General features: G+C 45.5%; 1 protein-coding gene across 2 annotated transcripts in view; it reads left to right on the forward strand.

Annotated features, from left to right (window-relative positions):
* Positions 1 to 16521, forward strand: part of WDR45B (WD repeat domain 45B) — a 1288431-nt gene that overhangs the window by 887472 nt on the left and 384438 nt on the right. The window lies entirely within an intron of this gene.

Consider the following 16521-nt stretch of genomic DNA (forward strand, 5'->3'; position numbering starts at 1 on the left):
AGTCCTAGGTTTGCTGCTAGTCTGAACGCCATCATTCATCTTCTGTCTGAATGTTCATTTTGTGCTGGTTACCAAGTCATGTTTCAAGCTAAGTGCCCAGATGGGGTTTCTTATCCTTCTCTTTTTTGATTTTGTAGGTTTACATGTCATCCAGAAAGGGAAAATGTCAGTGTGAAAGGCAGATTCCCCATAAGGATCATCACGAGCATTGTCTCTTCTGTTTGGGTGCTTCCCACCATCGTACCCAGTGTTACACCTACCAGCTGTTTGTCCCCAAGACCCTACATATTTGTCTCTTCTCTTTGTTCATTTACCTGGAGAACTAACATCTTAAGTTGCTGGCACAGGGTGCTGTGGCAGACTCTTCCTGGCCCAAAGGCCAGCCGTCTGCTTAGAAAAAGGCAAAGAAACTCTGGTCTGATTCCGCTGCTGTCCTGCTTTCTCCAGACATCTCTCTCCAGGTTGGTGCAAGCCTAGAGGATTGCCCAGTTATGTCTGAGTCCTTTGCCACAACGGTATTGGGCTCCAGCAGTGGTCCGACTTTTTGCACGTCCCAGAGGGGTCTGCAAATGTCTGCTCCAAATGTTGTCTGGGGACCATGGCTGGTTATTTCAGAGGGACCAAGGGGGATACAGCAGATGTTCTTCGTGTTTCACTGTTGCAGTCATCACATTTGGGTTATCTCTGCCAGGGTAGCCCTCAGCCGGCCCGAATACCAGAGACTTAGTATTTCTGCGTCAGTTGCTGTCGCTTGAGGACTGACGTCAGGTTGTCATTAGTAAGGCAGCCATCGCCATTACATCAGTCTTTCTTGCCGTTGATCCCGAATTAGAAGCAGTTCGCACAAGTGCCGGCCAGCCACTACCTGAGTTTTCATCTGCCGAATTGAAGTTGAAGTCTTCTAAAGCTAAGTACCCCATTGGGGATCCTTTTTTCTTGCACTAACCGAGGTCAGAAAAAGTTAATAATTGTCTCGCCTGTGGAAAGCAAATACCACACCAATACTTCCACTCTTACTGCGTCATTTGTTTAGGCCCAGACCATGACATCCCCCGTTGTCACTTCTGTGCTTTGTTCAATGCCAGAATTTGTTCAACGCCAGAACTATCCGTCGTCGTTCATTTACAGTCTTCAAATTCCAATATGGATTTGGTAAGCCATCCAACAGCAGATCTTCTGAAAAAATGTAAAGATAAAGACAGAGACAGACCACACAGGTCCAAACCTAACGACGAGGCTTCCGTTAAGCTAGTCGTCAGTCCTCCGGTACTCAGTGAGGTGCTTTCGCAGCCCCTGATACCTGCTTCAGTTGATTCGCTGGCCACTACCGAGACCCTTTCGGAGTCTGGTATGCTGCAAAACTCTTCTTCGACTAAGGCTCCAGCGGTCGTCTTTACCTTGGATGGGTCTGAAGCTGCTGAGTAGACACCGGATTCCGAGAAAGTCCTTCACACTACTAAATCTCGACACAAACCAACGTCTTCTTTCGCGACTACCGTTTTTGAAAAACAACTGAGTTTCTTAGGCCCAAGGTTCGAACCACACCCAAAAACTGACGACCCACTCTCAGGCACCTGCTTACTTGCCTCAGTCTCAAATGCTTAAAATGGCAGAAGGCCTTATCATGCTGATCAGGGGAAGTCAAGCTACCCCCTCCAAAAGGAAAAGAGATCTGTCCCCTGTAGTTTTGTCTGAACAAGTCAGATGAATCAGATGCATCTGAGTATGAAGACATGCAACCCCTCTCCACTTATGAGGATTCTGATGCAGAGGATTCCATTCTTTCAGCCTCTCCCCCAGAGGGTTTTTCTTTTGGGGAAACCCTGCATACCTTAAGGGAGCATTTCCAGTGAGAGAGTCAGGATTACTCTCAGTCTAAAAAGAGACTCCGGGAATTTCTTGATCTTCCACAACACAGACCCTTGGCCATCGCCCCAGTCCTGGATGTTGTGGAGGATGTTTTCCTCGAATCTAGCTTGACTCCTGACGCCCTACCTCCTGCTCTTAGAAAAACAGACAGGTACTATAGAGTCCCTGACTCATGCAAATATCTTTTTAAAAATCCAACAGCTGACCCTGAGGTCATTTCTCAAGGGCCTAAAGGGATTAAAGCAACCTCTGCTAAGAATCCCACCTCCTCAGAGAGGGATTCCCGAGCATTGGACAGATGGGGTAAACAAGTATATACCTCAGCTACTCTTGCTATCAGGCACTAAACTGTCAGTTCCATATGCTGAAATTTAAGCAACATACCTTTGAACTCCTTAAACAAAAAAATGTCTTCCTTTCCTGCTTGGGCAGAATCTAAAGATTTACAAGAGTTAATGCATTCTGCAAGTCAAGTAACTAAGCACACCTTGCACTCTGGTTTTGATACCCTAGAGGCTTCTTGCAGGGCAGCAGTCACTGGATCTGTCATTAGAAGACATGCATGCCTTAAGGGAACAACCCCTGTCAGACCATCAGATCTAAATTGTTGGATGCGCCCTTGCACAAATAACATATTTTGCACTAAGGCAGAAGAGGTCTTAAAAAAGATGGAAGAAAAGACAAAATTTATGCAAACAGTTAAGGATTTCTTACAGTTCCAGCCCCCTGGGTTCAGCAGGAATTGTCTCTCCAAACACTGGTCCTTTCCTGCTCTGAGTAAACCTGCCCAGCCTAGGCCCTGTGGAAACGCACCCAAAGGATAATCTTCCTGGGAGCAAGTCTGGACACAGCATCTCAGATGGGCATACCTTACACCAGAGAAACAGATTTTCATGACAGCCTACTTCTCTCAACTAGCCACCAGGCCGCAGCTATCTGCAAGGAAGATCCTGCAAGCTCTGGGGTTCATGGCATCTTGCATACTACTCATTCCATATGCCAGACTGCATACGAGGAAACTTCAGTGGTACCTAAAGAGCCTTTGGTGTCAACACTCTCAAGACCTGGAAACTCTTCTACCTATAATTCCTTGCCTCAGGATTTTCTTTGGTGGGCAATGGCATGCTCCCACAAGGGACTGTCCTTTCCCCCACCGCCCAGACCCTCACCACAGATGCATCAAGACTACACGTGGGGTGCACACCTGGACAGCAGGTGTATACAGGGCCAATGGATTCCACAGCAAATCCCTCTGCACATCAAGTCAAAAAGAGATGACTGTGAAGCATGCCCTGATGGCTTTCAAACCCCTTCTCTCTCCAGGGGTGGTTCTGATCAAAACAGACAAACACCACTGTGATGTGCTACATCAACAAGCAGGGAGGGGGCTCACTCCTACCCTCTTTGCAGGCTGGCCATGACCCTTTGGCACACAGCCTCTTCCATGCAACTCCACCTGTTAGCAGAATTCCTACCAGGCTCTCATAACTCTCTGGCAGACCAATCAATCAGAAATCTTCTGGACCCACATGAGTGCAACTCAACAGAAGTACCTTCATCCTAATAACACAAAAATGGGGAACCCCAAAGGTCGACCTCTTTGCCTCCCACACCAATCATCAGCTCAGCAAATTCTGCACCAGGGAGCATTACTGCATGGCTTGGAAAGTGGATGCCCTGTCCTTCCCCTGGGTCAATCTATTGGTCTATGCCTTTCCTCCCCTACCGTTCATCCCCAGCGTACTGCTCAAAGTAAGGGAGGAAAAACTAAGGACCATTCTTATAGCTCCAGACTTGCCCCGACAACACTGGTACCTCTTGCTGTGCAGCCTGTCCCCACTGCCTCCATGGCATCTTCCTCAGATTCCAAACCTCCTGACACAGAGGGAAGGGGAATTCATGCATCCCTAATTGCAGACACTCAATTTGGCAGCTTGGCTTATTCCCTAACCCCGAACCAATCTGCCATCCTCAGTAAACAGGTTCTGGATGTTATCTGTGAGGCCAGACGTCCTAGCACCAGAAAGTAATTATGCAGGTAAATGGAAAAGGTTCTGCACCTGGATCCAGGCTAAGGGAGCCAATACGGCACAACCCTCCATCCCTCTCATCCTGGATTATTTAGCTGACCTACTACACAGTGGTCTCTCTTTCTCCTCTATAAAAATTCATGCCTCTGCTAGTTCTGCTCATTTTTCCACTGAGAAGCCCCTTTTCTCACACTCTTTAATCAAACAGTTCCTCAGAGGGGCTAACAACTTGAGGCCCCCCAGAAGGGCACCAACACCAGCTTGGGACCTTAACTTTGTCTTGGAAAAGCTCACCCTACCCCCTTTCAAACAAGCTTCTTCTGCACAGCTAAAATTTCTCTCCTGGAAGACAGCAATCCTTCTGGCCATCACTTCAGCCAGAAGAGTCTCTGAGCTGCAAGCACTCATGGCTGTGGAACCCTTCATAATCTTTCATGCAGACAGTGTATCCCTTAGAACTAACCCATTCTTCATGCTCAAGGTGGTGTCCAGTGTGGGTCTCAACCAATCCATTCATTTGCCCACCTTTTTTCCTAATCCCCAGAACAAGAGGGAAAAGATTCTTCACTCTCTAGATGTGCACAGACAGCTCAGATTCTATATGGGCAGGACTAAATCCTTCAGAAAGTCTGATCAATTGCTGGTCAGCTTTGCTACAGGGGCAGAAGGCAAAGTCTTCTCCAAGCAAACCATTTCTAAATGGATAGCACACTGCATTCATTTCTGCTACATACAGCACGGAAAGCCTCTCCCCAAGGAGGTCAGGGCACACTCCACCAGAACAGCCTCCACCTCTGCAGCTTTTCTCAGAGGAGTCCCCACCAGGGACATCCTGGAAGCTGCCACCTGGACATATGTTCACACTTTTACCAAGCATTACCACCTGCCTCTCTTCTTCAAATCCAGGGCAGAGTTTGCCTCTGCAGTCTTGCAGGGCATCCTAGCCAGCCCCTAGTTTCTTTAACTGCCTCCACCCATTTCCTCCTCTTTGGAAATGTACCCAAATGTGATGACTGGAACAGTGAGACACGAAGAACATAGTACAGTTGTGTACACTTACTATAAATGTAGATGTTTGAGTATATTCACTGTTGCAGTCCTGGTTTCCCTCCCTCCCATCACCCTTTTTTCTCCTTCTCCTTTTGTTACCATTCTTCCTTGTTGTTATCCTTTCCTTACAAGGGAAATATTTGTATTTATTTTCCACTGCTGGGGTTCTTCCACCAGAACCTGGCCTCCTACTTTGGGGGCTCATGACAGGTTAGGGCAAGAAAAATTGATGTAATGGCGGCGGCTGCCTTACATTATACTACTGATGACCTGACGTCAGTCCTCAAGCGACAGCATTTGACGCAGAAATACTAAGTCTCTGGTATTCGTGCCTGCCGAGAGCTACCCTGGCAGGGATAACCCAGATGTGATGATGGCAACAGTGAATACACTCGAACATCTACATTTATGGTAAGTGTACACAACTGGTACTATACTTGTTCGGGAGGAGATTCCTACTATGTTGGTTGTTTGTAGGCAAGAGTCTGAACCTCCTAAGGTATTTAGTGATGAATTTTCTCAAAAGAAAAAGCAAAAAAAAAGGCATGTTTCCCCTGCTGCTAAAGATCCTCAGTGTGAATGGCAGGGTTTTATCCAGGGGTTATTTAATGCACTGATGGTATTAAAGCCTCCACATGGGGTTTCTCTGCCTGCTCCTCCCCCGGTCATCTATCCCACTTAAGAGGTTCAGACAGCAGGACTCCTCTGAAGAGGATTTGGATTGAAGAGTCATTGATATACTTCTCTCGGATACCTTCTCCCTTGGACTATGGCTCTGAAGAAGATGATTCTGTTAGTCCAAGTTCTCCCTTGGAAGAACTCTCCTTTGAAGATGCTATTTCTTGTCTGATAGAATATCTTAAATGGGACTGTTCTTAGGTTTCTGGCATTCAGAAGAGGTATTGTGAGGTCCTCCAGATGGAGTGAGTACCCTAAGCCTTCTGCTGTACCTCCAGTCTTCACTGCATTTCTAGATACCTTTTCAGCAGCCTCTGTGGGCCCGGGTTTTCAAACTCCAGCCCCTAAGAAACCTGATAGATTTCACAAGGTGCCTGATAAGTGCAAGTTCTTTTACAAATGTCCTTCTGCTGACCCTTTTTTAGTGTCTGTCTCTTCTGACAAACCCTCTAAATTTTTGCTTTCTACTAAACTACTTCCTTCAGACAAAGACAGTGGAGCTATGGAGCGGCTAGGCAATATGGTATATACTGGTGCCACCTTGGCCTTTCGAGCTATTACTTATCAGAGCCATATGACCAGTTTTAGACCTTCTTTCTCAGGCTTCCCAGGCTATCTCAGACCTCCCTGATTCTTAAGGGAAGGCCTTGGCCCTCTCTTTACTGGGCTCTACTTCTCAGATTAGCTCACCACCTATTAAATGTAGTTATGATGCAGCTGATGCCTTCTCTAAGACTGCTACTTTTGCTTCTGTTTTGAGACGTTACTCTTGGCTTTGTTTCCAACCTTTGCCTGATGATATCAAGGCTAAATTGTTAGATGCTCTTCTTGACAATAAGAACCTGCTTGGTTCTGCTGCTGCTGAGCTTTTTAAGTCTCTTCAAGATAAAGGTAAGGCCTTGCAGGAATTGAAACATATTTTTGTGTCTCCTGTCCCCAAGTTCCAGAGGAATTATCCATCTAAATTTGCTTTTGTTCACAGACAGCATCACCCTCCTCCCAAAGTTAAGAATGGTTCTAGGCAGGTTCCTCCTGCTAAGTCTACCCAGACTTCTACTTCTCAAGAAACCTTTTCAAGACAACCCAGGTTCCATCTGACTGCGTCACCTTTTCTTGAGTTGGGTTTCCTTATCTGGTTGTCTTTCCTTGTCTCTTCCCAATTAGTTAAGGGTCACTCAAGACTCTTGGCTACTGTGCATCATCCGTCAGGGATACTTCATGGTATGGAAATTCCATCCTCTTTTTTGGGCATCCCTCAACCTCCTCAGGAACAGCTTCCTTTCTTCCTAGAACTGCTTCAGGGCCTTTTGACACAACATACCATTCAAATTGTGCAAGCCTTCCCAGGAAGGGAAGGGGTGTTATTCCAGAATGTTTCTAGTTCCCAGGAAGGAAGGCACCTGGAGACCCCTTCTGGACCTTTCTCAGCTTAGCATCTTTCTGAAGGCCCCTTCCTTTTGGATGTTATCCCTTCAGACCTTGTTTCCTCTTCATATTCCCCTCCAGGCTTTTTTGGTCTCCCCGGATCTCAAGGGTGCTTATCTGCACATCCCAATTCACCCCCTTTTCAGGAAGTTTTAGCGTTTATTTCTCTTCCTTAAATTTTCAGTTTTCTGCTTTGCCCTTTGGCCTTTCTACTACTCCATGGGTATTCACCAAATGCTTCGCTCCTATAATTGCCTTTTACAGGCTGAAAGGGGTTTATATCTTTCCTTATCTGAATAACCTGCTCATTCAAGCTTCCTCTACTGAGATCTTGCTTCAGCACTTCTGATGTACTAAGTAGAGACAATAATAAATACCAGTCTGACACAGCTGCAGGTAAAATCCACAAAACTTTAATAAAAACAAAAAGTAAAAGAGTAAATGCTTTCACAGTATATTCCTACCACTTCAGACTGACTACTAAAGAACACCAGTCATTTAAATAGCACATCAGCTATTTATCAGCATTTAAAGATAGAATTCACTCCTAAATGCTGATAAAGCACCTGGTTTAAATGCGGTAGTCTCTCTCAAACCTTTTTTGAAAGTTAGACCCTTGAAACATTGACACTGGTATATAGGTTTGTGTTTTTATGTACTGGCACTTTAACTGTTGTATGCTTAACTGATGTGCTGTTTTATTGATGTGTTATTTAAATGACACTGGTATTATTTAGTATTCATTCTGAAGAAGCGGTAAGAATGTGTTCATCGTGTTTCACTGTTGCAGTCATTACTCTTGGGTTATCCTGCTGGCAGGCTACCTGCAGTCGGCCTGATTTCCAAAGTCTAGGTCCGGCGTCGGTTGCTGTCGCCTCTTCCCTGACGTCAGTGCACCAGGGGTATAAAAGATGCAGCCGACACCATTTTCTTCAGTCTTTCTTGCTGCGCAGTGCCCGAAGCAAAAGCAGTTCGCAAGTGCCGGTCGGCCGACTCCTGAGATTTTCAAATCCGAATTTCAGAACCAAAGTCTTCATTAAAGCTAAGTACCCCATTGGGGAAACGTTTTACCGATGTCAGAAAAAGTTAACAGTTGTATTTCTTGTGGGAAGCAAATACCTCTTAAGGATTTTCACTCTTACTGTATTCCTTGCCTAGGCCCTGATCACAACGTTGCTAGCTATCGGTTTTGTGCTAGATTTAACCAACGCACTATTAAGTGTCAGTTTGATTTTGCATTTCATTACTTTGGCCGAAGATTTAATTATATAATGCCATCGGAACAGCCGACGACCGGAGTTTACAAAAAACACAAGGACAAGGAAAAGGATAGGCATCCGAGGTCCAAAACCGACAACGAGGCCTCCGTTAGGCCAGTCACCGGTTCGCCGGTTCTCAGTGAGGTGCTTTCGCAGCCCCTGGCGCCTGCTACCTCAGAGCCACAGGCCGCTTCCGACTCCCACGTGGAGCCGACTGGGTCTCTGGATACTCAAGGTATTGGACACTCGGAAATCATTCCCTCAGATGGGTCTGGAGCCGCTGAGCAGGCATCAGCTTCTGAGGGTGTCTTCAGACCTACACAATTGTATGTTAAACCATCTTCAGCTTAAAAGACTAAAGCAGTTCTAAAGACAAAGAAACAAGTACAGCATTCTCCTACTCAGACTTCCATGCCTAAAAAACAGATACTCAAAATGGCCGAAGACCTAATTACTTTGATCAGGGGTTCCCTTCCCATCCCCCCCTGATAAGAGGCCTAGGCAAGAGACAGAATATGATTCTTCTGATCAGGTTTCCGTTTCCTCTGATTCCTCTTCTGAACAGGATTATTCCATGCCTCCATATGAGGACTCTGATGCTGAAGAATCCATTCCTTCAGCCTTTCCTCCTGAGGATTATTCTTTTGGGGAAACCCTGCATACCATGAGGGAGCATTTCCACTAGGAGAGCCAAGATTATTCTGAATCTAAGAAAAGTCTCAGGGACTTTCTGCTACTTCCTCAGCAGAGACCCCTTGCTATTCCACCTATTCTAGACATTGTAGATGATGTATTTTCAGAGTCCGGCCTGTCCCCTGACTCTCTACCCCCTGCACCTACTAAGCCAGACAGATACTACAAGGTCCCGGATTCTCATAAATTCCTATACAAGAACCCCGCTGCTGACCCAGAAACTATATCTCAGGGTCCCAAAGGGGTCAAAGCTTCCACTGTAAAAAACCCTGTCCCCTCTGATAGGGATTCTAGGGCACTGGATAGATGGGGGGAAAAGTTTGCACTTCTGTTACCTTGGCTGTAAGGGCTTTAAATTGTCAGATGTTCTTCGTCTTCCCTTGCTGCAGTCCTGACTATTGGGTATAGTCCGCGTCCCAGTCGGCCCGAATACCAGAGTATAAGGCTGACGTCGGTCATGGCGCCTTAGACTGACGTCAGTACGTCAGGGTACTAATGCGCATGACCGACTTCATTTCCTCAGTCTTTTTTGCCGCATGGTCCGATGCAGAAGCAATTTTGCGAGTGCAGGTTGGCGTTCTGAGATTTTCCGAAACCGGAGTTTCAGACCGAAAACAGAGTTGGCTAAGTAACCCGCTAGAACATTTTGGTTTTTCTTGCCTCAGTATTTAACCGGATGTCAGAAAAAGTGAATAACTGTATTTCTTGTGGGAAGCAGATACCGCATAGGGATTATCATACATTGTGTATACCTTGTTTAGGGCCTGAGCACGACGTTGTTGGTTGCCGCTCTTGTGCTAGATTTAACAAGCGCACTATTAAGAGGAGGCTTGATTGTGCTAGGTTAGTGTTTGGGAAGCGTTGTAATTATAATATGCCGACGGATGCTCCGACGCCTGCTTCATCCAAGAAGCGCAAGGACAAAACAGTGAAGCCTAGGGGTGAGGAACCGCAGTCCCGGACGTCGGTCCTTTAGAAGGCACAGGGGAGCCAGAGGTTTTGCCAGGAGTCTCTATGGAGTCTCAGGCAGATACTTTACTGTTACAGGATGTGCCCTCTCAGGAGGTAGGCCAGGCTGAGGGGGCTTCTCAGGTAACTGTTCTTCCCTCTCTTCCCAAGGTAGTTAGGGCCTCTCCTCCTGTTGCCAAAGCTTTTAGAGGTAGGCCAAGTTCAGCTTCTGTCGGGGCTTCTCCTAGCTTTTCGGCTTCTGTCCCTAAGAAACATATGCTTAAAATGGCAGAAGATTTGATTACTCTGATTAGAGGTTCTATGCCCCCACCTGATAAGAGGCCTAGGGTGGAACAGGAGTTTGATAGTTTTGAACAGTGTTCACAGGCTTCAGAGTCTTCTGTGGAAGACTTGCAAGAGTTTCCTACTTATTCTGATTCTGATGTGGATGATTCCACTCCTTCAGCTTCTCCTCCTGAGGATTTTTCATTTTCAGAGACTCTTCACTCCATGAGGGAGCACTTTAAATGGGAAGGCCAAGATTACTCTGACTCCAGAAAAGGCTTAGGGAATTCTTGTTTTGCCCCAGCATAGGCCCTTAGCTATTCCCCCTGGGTTGATTGGGGTGGAGGTTGTTTTGCAGAGGCTTCTCTGAACCCTGACTCCTTGCCTCCTGCTCCTGTTAAGCCTGATAGGTATTATAGGGTGCCCGAAGCTCATAAGTATTTGTTTAAGAGTCCCAGGGCGGACCCAGAAACTGTTTCTCAGGGGCCTAAAGGTGTTAAAGCTTCTGTGGTTAAAAATCCTGTACCCTCTGATAAAGAGGCAAGGGCTTTGGATAGGTGGGGTAAGAAAGTATATACTTCTTCCACTCTAGCCATGAGGGCGTTGAATTGTCAGTTTCATATGCTGAAATATCAAAATTATCTCCTTTCACAATTGAAATCTAAGGTGGATGCTTTGGCGGAAGGTATTGAGTGTAAAGAATTGCTGGATTTGGTTCATGTGTCTGAACAAGTGGGTAAGCATTCTTTGCAGTGTGGTTTTGATGCTGTTCAGGCCTCCTCGAGGGTGGCTGCTACTAGTTCTGTTCTTCGCAGACATGCCTGGTTGAAGGATCAGAATTTAGCTGAGCATGTTAAGACTAGGATTTTGGATGCTCCTTTACAGTCTGATGTGTTGTTTGGACCGCCTGTGGAAGCAGTTTTAAAGAAAATGGAGGACAAAGCTAAGTCTATGCAGACTGTTAAAGATTTTGCAGGTGCAGCCTCCAAGTTTAGTAGAAATTGGCCTGCTAAGGGGTGGACATATCCTGCTTATGGTTCCCAGTCTAGGGGTAGGTCTAGACGTGGTAGGGGCAGGGCTCAAGGTTCGTTTAGGCCTAGATCAGACAGTTCACCTGCTCAGACTTCTGGTGAGGGCAGGGTCAGTCCTTTCGTAAGCAGAATCATTGACCTGCCTTTCCAGCTGACAGTGGACTCTCGCCTGGCAGCTCCTTTGGGAGGAAGATTGTCTCTTTTCAAAGAAAATTGGGATTTAATCACTCAAGACAGATGGGTGCTGGATATTATTCATCACGGTTACAGATTTTATTTCCACACAATGCCCCTTTCAAAGGCATGCCAGATGTTCCTCCTCCACAAAGAAAAGAGGCTCACAAGCAAGTTTCTCAGTTACTCCAGATAGGGGCCATTCAGCCAGTCCCTGTATCAGAAAGGGGCTTGATTTTATTCTCGCCTGTTCCTAGTACCAAAGAAGGGGAACACGTGGAGACCAATTCTGGATTTATCTATCCTCAACACTTATCTGGACATTCCCAAGTTCAAGATGTTGACGTTACAGCAACTGTTACCTCTGCTGGGCAAGGATCACTGGATGGTAACTTTGGATCTCAAGGAAGCTTACCTTCATGTGCCTATAAGGCTAAGTTGCAGAAAGTATCTGCGGTTACAACTGGAGATTTTCATTATCAGTTCTCTGCATTGCCCTTTGGCTTATCTACTGCGCCCAGAGTATTCACAAAGGTTCTGGCTCCAGTGATAGCTTACTTCAGGCTTCAAGGCATTCAAATCTATCCTTACTTGGACGACTGCCTGATTCTGGCTCAAGAAAAGGAACACCTTCTACAGCATCTGGAATATGTCATAGCAGTGCTAAGATGCCTAGGGTATTCTGTGAACGAAATAAAGTCCAGTCTAGTACCCTCTCAAGACATGTGCTTTCTGGGTGTGAGACTGAATACAGCAGCTCAGATGGCCTTTTTAACCCCGGACAAACAAAAGAGTCTGTCACTTTACTTCCATCAACTATCTCATCAGTCCGTGCTGACTGCAAGGACAGTCCTTCAAGCATTAGGGTTCATGGCATCTTGTATTCTGGTGCTTCCCAATGCCAAACTGCATATGAGGAAGCTGCAATGGTATCTCAAAATGTATGGACACAGCACTGCCAAGATTTGGACACTGTCATTCAAATAATACCTTGCCTTCAAAAGGAATTCTTGTGGTGGGCTCAGGAATGTCACCTAAACAAGGGACTCTCTGTGACCCGGCCAGAGGCGAGTCAGATTTTAACGACAGATGCCTCGGACACTGCTTGGGGAGCTCATCTAAATGGAAAGTGGATACAAGACAAGTGGCCTGCCAGACTACAGCATCTACATATCAACATGAAGGAGATGTTAGCAGTCCAGTTTGCATTGATGGCGTTCAAGGAGTTACTTCTTCCAGGGCAGGTGTTGATTCTGACAGACAACACAACTGTCATGTGGTACATCAACAAGCAAGGGGGAACACATTCTTATCCTCTATGCAGGCAAGCAATGATTTTATGGGAGACTGCGTTAAGCCTGCAACTGACTCTTCAGGCAAGGTTTCTGCCAGGAGCACAGAACTCCCTAGCAGATGTATTAAGCAGACAAATCATGGATCCCCACGAGTGGAAACTGGATCTTCATGTATTTCAGAAATTGACAGTGTCATGGGGAACTCCAGACATAGATCTGTTCGCTTCTCCACTAAACCACCAGCTGCCAAAGTATTGCACAAAGGGGTTTCATCACACAGCTTGGAAAGTGGATGCTCTGTCTTTCAGTTGGAAAAACCTTCATGTCTATGCCTTTCCACCTCTACCTCTTCTTCCAAAGGTATTACTAAAGGTCAGACAAGACAGGCCAAGGATGATTTTGATAGCTCCAGATTGGCCTCGCAACACTGGTACCCACTTCTAAGGAGTCTTGTAAAGAAGCCTCCATGGCCTTTACCTCTGATTCCTCATCTGTTATCTCAGAAGGACGGTCATCTGCTCAATGTCAAGCTTCAATCTCTTCATCTCACAGCTTGGCATATTCTGTGTTGAAGCACGGTAGGTCTCAGCTTCCTCAACAAGTTTTAAATGTGATTATGGAAGCTAGAAGGCCTAGTACTAGGAGAGTGTACGCAGAAAAATGGAAGAGATTTTTATTTTGGAGTACAGCAAAGAATTTGGAGATTTCAGAGCCTAATTTGAGTGTGGCTCTTCAATATCTTACTGAATTATTGGACAAAGGTTTGTCCTTCTCTTACATAAAGATTCATGCTGCAGCAATTTCAGCTCACTATGATTGTGACCCACCTTTGTTTTCGCATCCTTTGTTCAAGCAGTTTCTTAGAGGGGCAAAGAATATAAGACCCCACGTAGAGCTCCTACTCCTGCTTGGGATCTCAATTTTGTGTTGGAAAACTTACTCTACAACCTTTTGAGCCTGCAGCTACTGCTGAATTGAAATATTTGTCATGGAAGACTGCTTTTCTGTTGGCTATTACTTCTGCAAGAAGGGTGTCTGAGTTGCAGGCCCTTATGGCAGTAGAGCCCTTTTTGGTTTTCCATAAGGACAGGGTTTCATTACGCACTAATCCTTCCTTTATGCCCAAGGTGGTTTCTAGTGTGGCTTTAAACCAAACTATTCATTTGCCTACGTTTTTTGCAGATCCTCAAAATAAAGGGGAAAAGATTTTGCACACTTTAGATGTACACAGGCAATTGCGTTATTATTTGAGCAGGACTAAAGATTTTAGGCAGTCTCAGCAGTTACTTGTTTCTTTTGCTTTGAGTTCACAGGGCAAGCCTGTGTCAAAACAAACTATTTCTAGGTGGATTGGCTTTTGCATTGCATTTTGTTATTCCCATCATGGCAAAGAGGTTCCAGCTGGGATTAGGCCTCATTCCACTAGGGCTACTGCCACTTCAACAGCATTTCTAAGGGGGTGGCAACTAAGGATATTCTGGAAGCAGCTACTTGGAGTTCAGTGCATACTTTCTCTAGGCATTATCACCTGCCTATATACTCTAAGACTAGAGCTGGTTTTGCCACAGCTGTTTTACAAGGCATGTTGTCAGCTCCTGCTACTTTATAATTTGCCAGCCTCCCTTACCTCTGCTTTGGGATTCTACCCAATAGTCAGGACTGCAGCAAGGGAAGACGAAGAACATAGTACAGTTTTGTACCTACCATAAATGTAGATGTTCGAGGATTCCCTTGCTGCAGTCCAATTTACCCTCCCTCCTTTCCCTCTGTGTTTCAGGGTGGTTGTGTAGGTGAGTTTACATGCTTATATTTTTTGTATATATATTACTGTATATATTGTACATGTTTATTGGTGCAGGTTGTTTTTGGGACTTGTCTTTTTGGGTCTTCTGACATCTGGGGCAAGAAAAGACTGAGGAAATGACGTAGGTCATTGGCATTAGTACCCTGACGTACTGACGTTAGTCTAAGCCATGACCGACGTCAGCCTTATACTCTGGTATTCGGGCCGACTGGGACGCGGACTATACCCAATAGTCAGGACTGCAGCAAGGGAATCCTCGAACATCTACATTTATGGTAGGTACAAAACTGTACTTTTCATATGCTTAAATATCAGCAATACTTAATGTCTCTGCTTAAACAGAAAATGTTGACAAATACTGAATGTTCAGAGAACAAGGAAATGCAGGATTTATTGCATGCAGCTGAACAAATGGGAAAGCATACTTTGCAATGTGGTTATGATTCACTGGAGGCCTCTTGCAGGGCCGCTGTTACAGGTTTTGTTATTAGAAGGCATGCTTGGCTAAAGGAACAGAATCTGCCCGATCATGTTAAAGCAAAATTATTAGATGCCCCATTACAGCATGATACTTTGTTTGGTGCTAAAGCAGAAGAGGTGTTGAGAAAAAATGGAGGATAAAGCGAAATCCATGCAGACAGTTAAGGATTTCTTACAGATGCAGCCACCCAGATATAGCAGGAACTGGCCTTCTAAAAATTGGTCCTTTCCAGTGGAACAGACCACAAAGAGGCAGATACAGGCGTCCCAGAGGCAGATCTCAGCCACAAGGCTCATACAGGCCTGAACAGTGGGGTGCTCCTACCTCCAAAAGCGGAGAAGACAAATCACAACCTTACAGGAAACAATCCCAATGACTTTCCTCTGCCAGATACAAGCACTTTTCTTTTGGCAGCCCCCTTAGGGGGAAAACTAGCACTTTTCTCATCAAATTGGCAAATGGTTACCCAAGACAAATGAGTCTTGAATATAGTGTCCCAAGGCTACAGGTTCCATTTTCACACCCTACCAAGGTCAAAAATTATGCCAGACCTGCCACACAATCAATGGGCAGAGGCACAAAAGCAAATTACAGCCCTCATGGACATGAGGGCCATTCAACAAGTACCACAACAAGAGCAAGGGCAAGGATTTTACTCCAGACTTTTCTTAGTACCCAGAAAGGACAAAAACTGGAGACCAATACTGGACCTGTCTATACTGAACACGTTTCTGGAGGTTCTAAAATTCAAGATGTTGACTCTACAGCAGCAACTGCCCATGCTGGGCAAGAAGGCTTGGCTCGTAACTTTGGACCTAAAAGAGGCATACCTGCATGTCCCAATCAGACAATCTTGCAGAAGATACCTCGGATTCATAGCTGGCTCAATGCACTACTAATTCTCTGCACTGCCCTTTGGCTTATCTACTGCGCCCAGGGTCTTCACAAAATGCCTGGCACCAGTAATTGCATTTTGCAGACAAAGAGGAATTCAGATATATCCCTACTTGGACGACTGCCTTATTCAAGCAGAGAACAAAGACATTCTCCTAAAGCATCTGGCGTTTGTAAAAAGATTACTAATTTGCCTAGGGTACACAGTAAACGAAACTAAATCAAAACTAGTGCCCTCTCAAGAGATAATATTCCTGGGTGCAAGTTTAAATACAACTGCCCAGATGGCTTATCTCATGGCAGACTAACACAAACAACTGACTTCTTACTTCAAAAAATTGTCAACAAAGACCCAGTTATATGCAAGGAAAATCCTGCAGGCCTTGGGTTTCATGGCATCCTGCATTCTACTAATTCCATATGCCAGACTGCATATGAGGAAACTACAATGGTATCTAAAAAGTGTTTAGACTAAGCATTGCCACAGCCTGGAGACAGTAATTACCCTCATTCCCTGCCTGCAACAGGAGTTTCGATGGTGGGCAGAGGCCTGTCACCACAACAAGGTTCTGCCATTCAGTTTACCCACAGCCAGACAGACACTG

This window comes from Protopterus annectens, chromosome 4.part0, assembly GCF_019279795.1.
Source record: "Protopterus annectens isolate FY-2018-M chromosome 4.part0, PAN1.0, whole genome shotgun sequence".
NCBI classification, from domain to species: Eukaryota; Metazoa; Chordata; order Ceratodontiformes; family Protopteridae; genus Protopterus; species Protopterus annectens.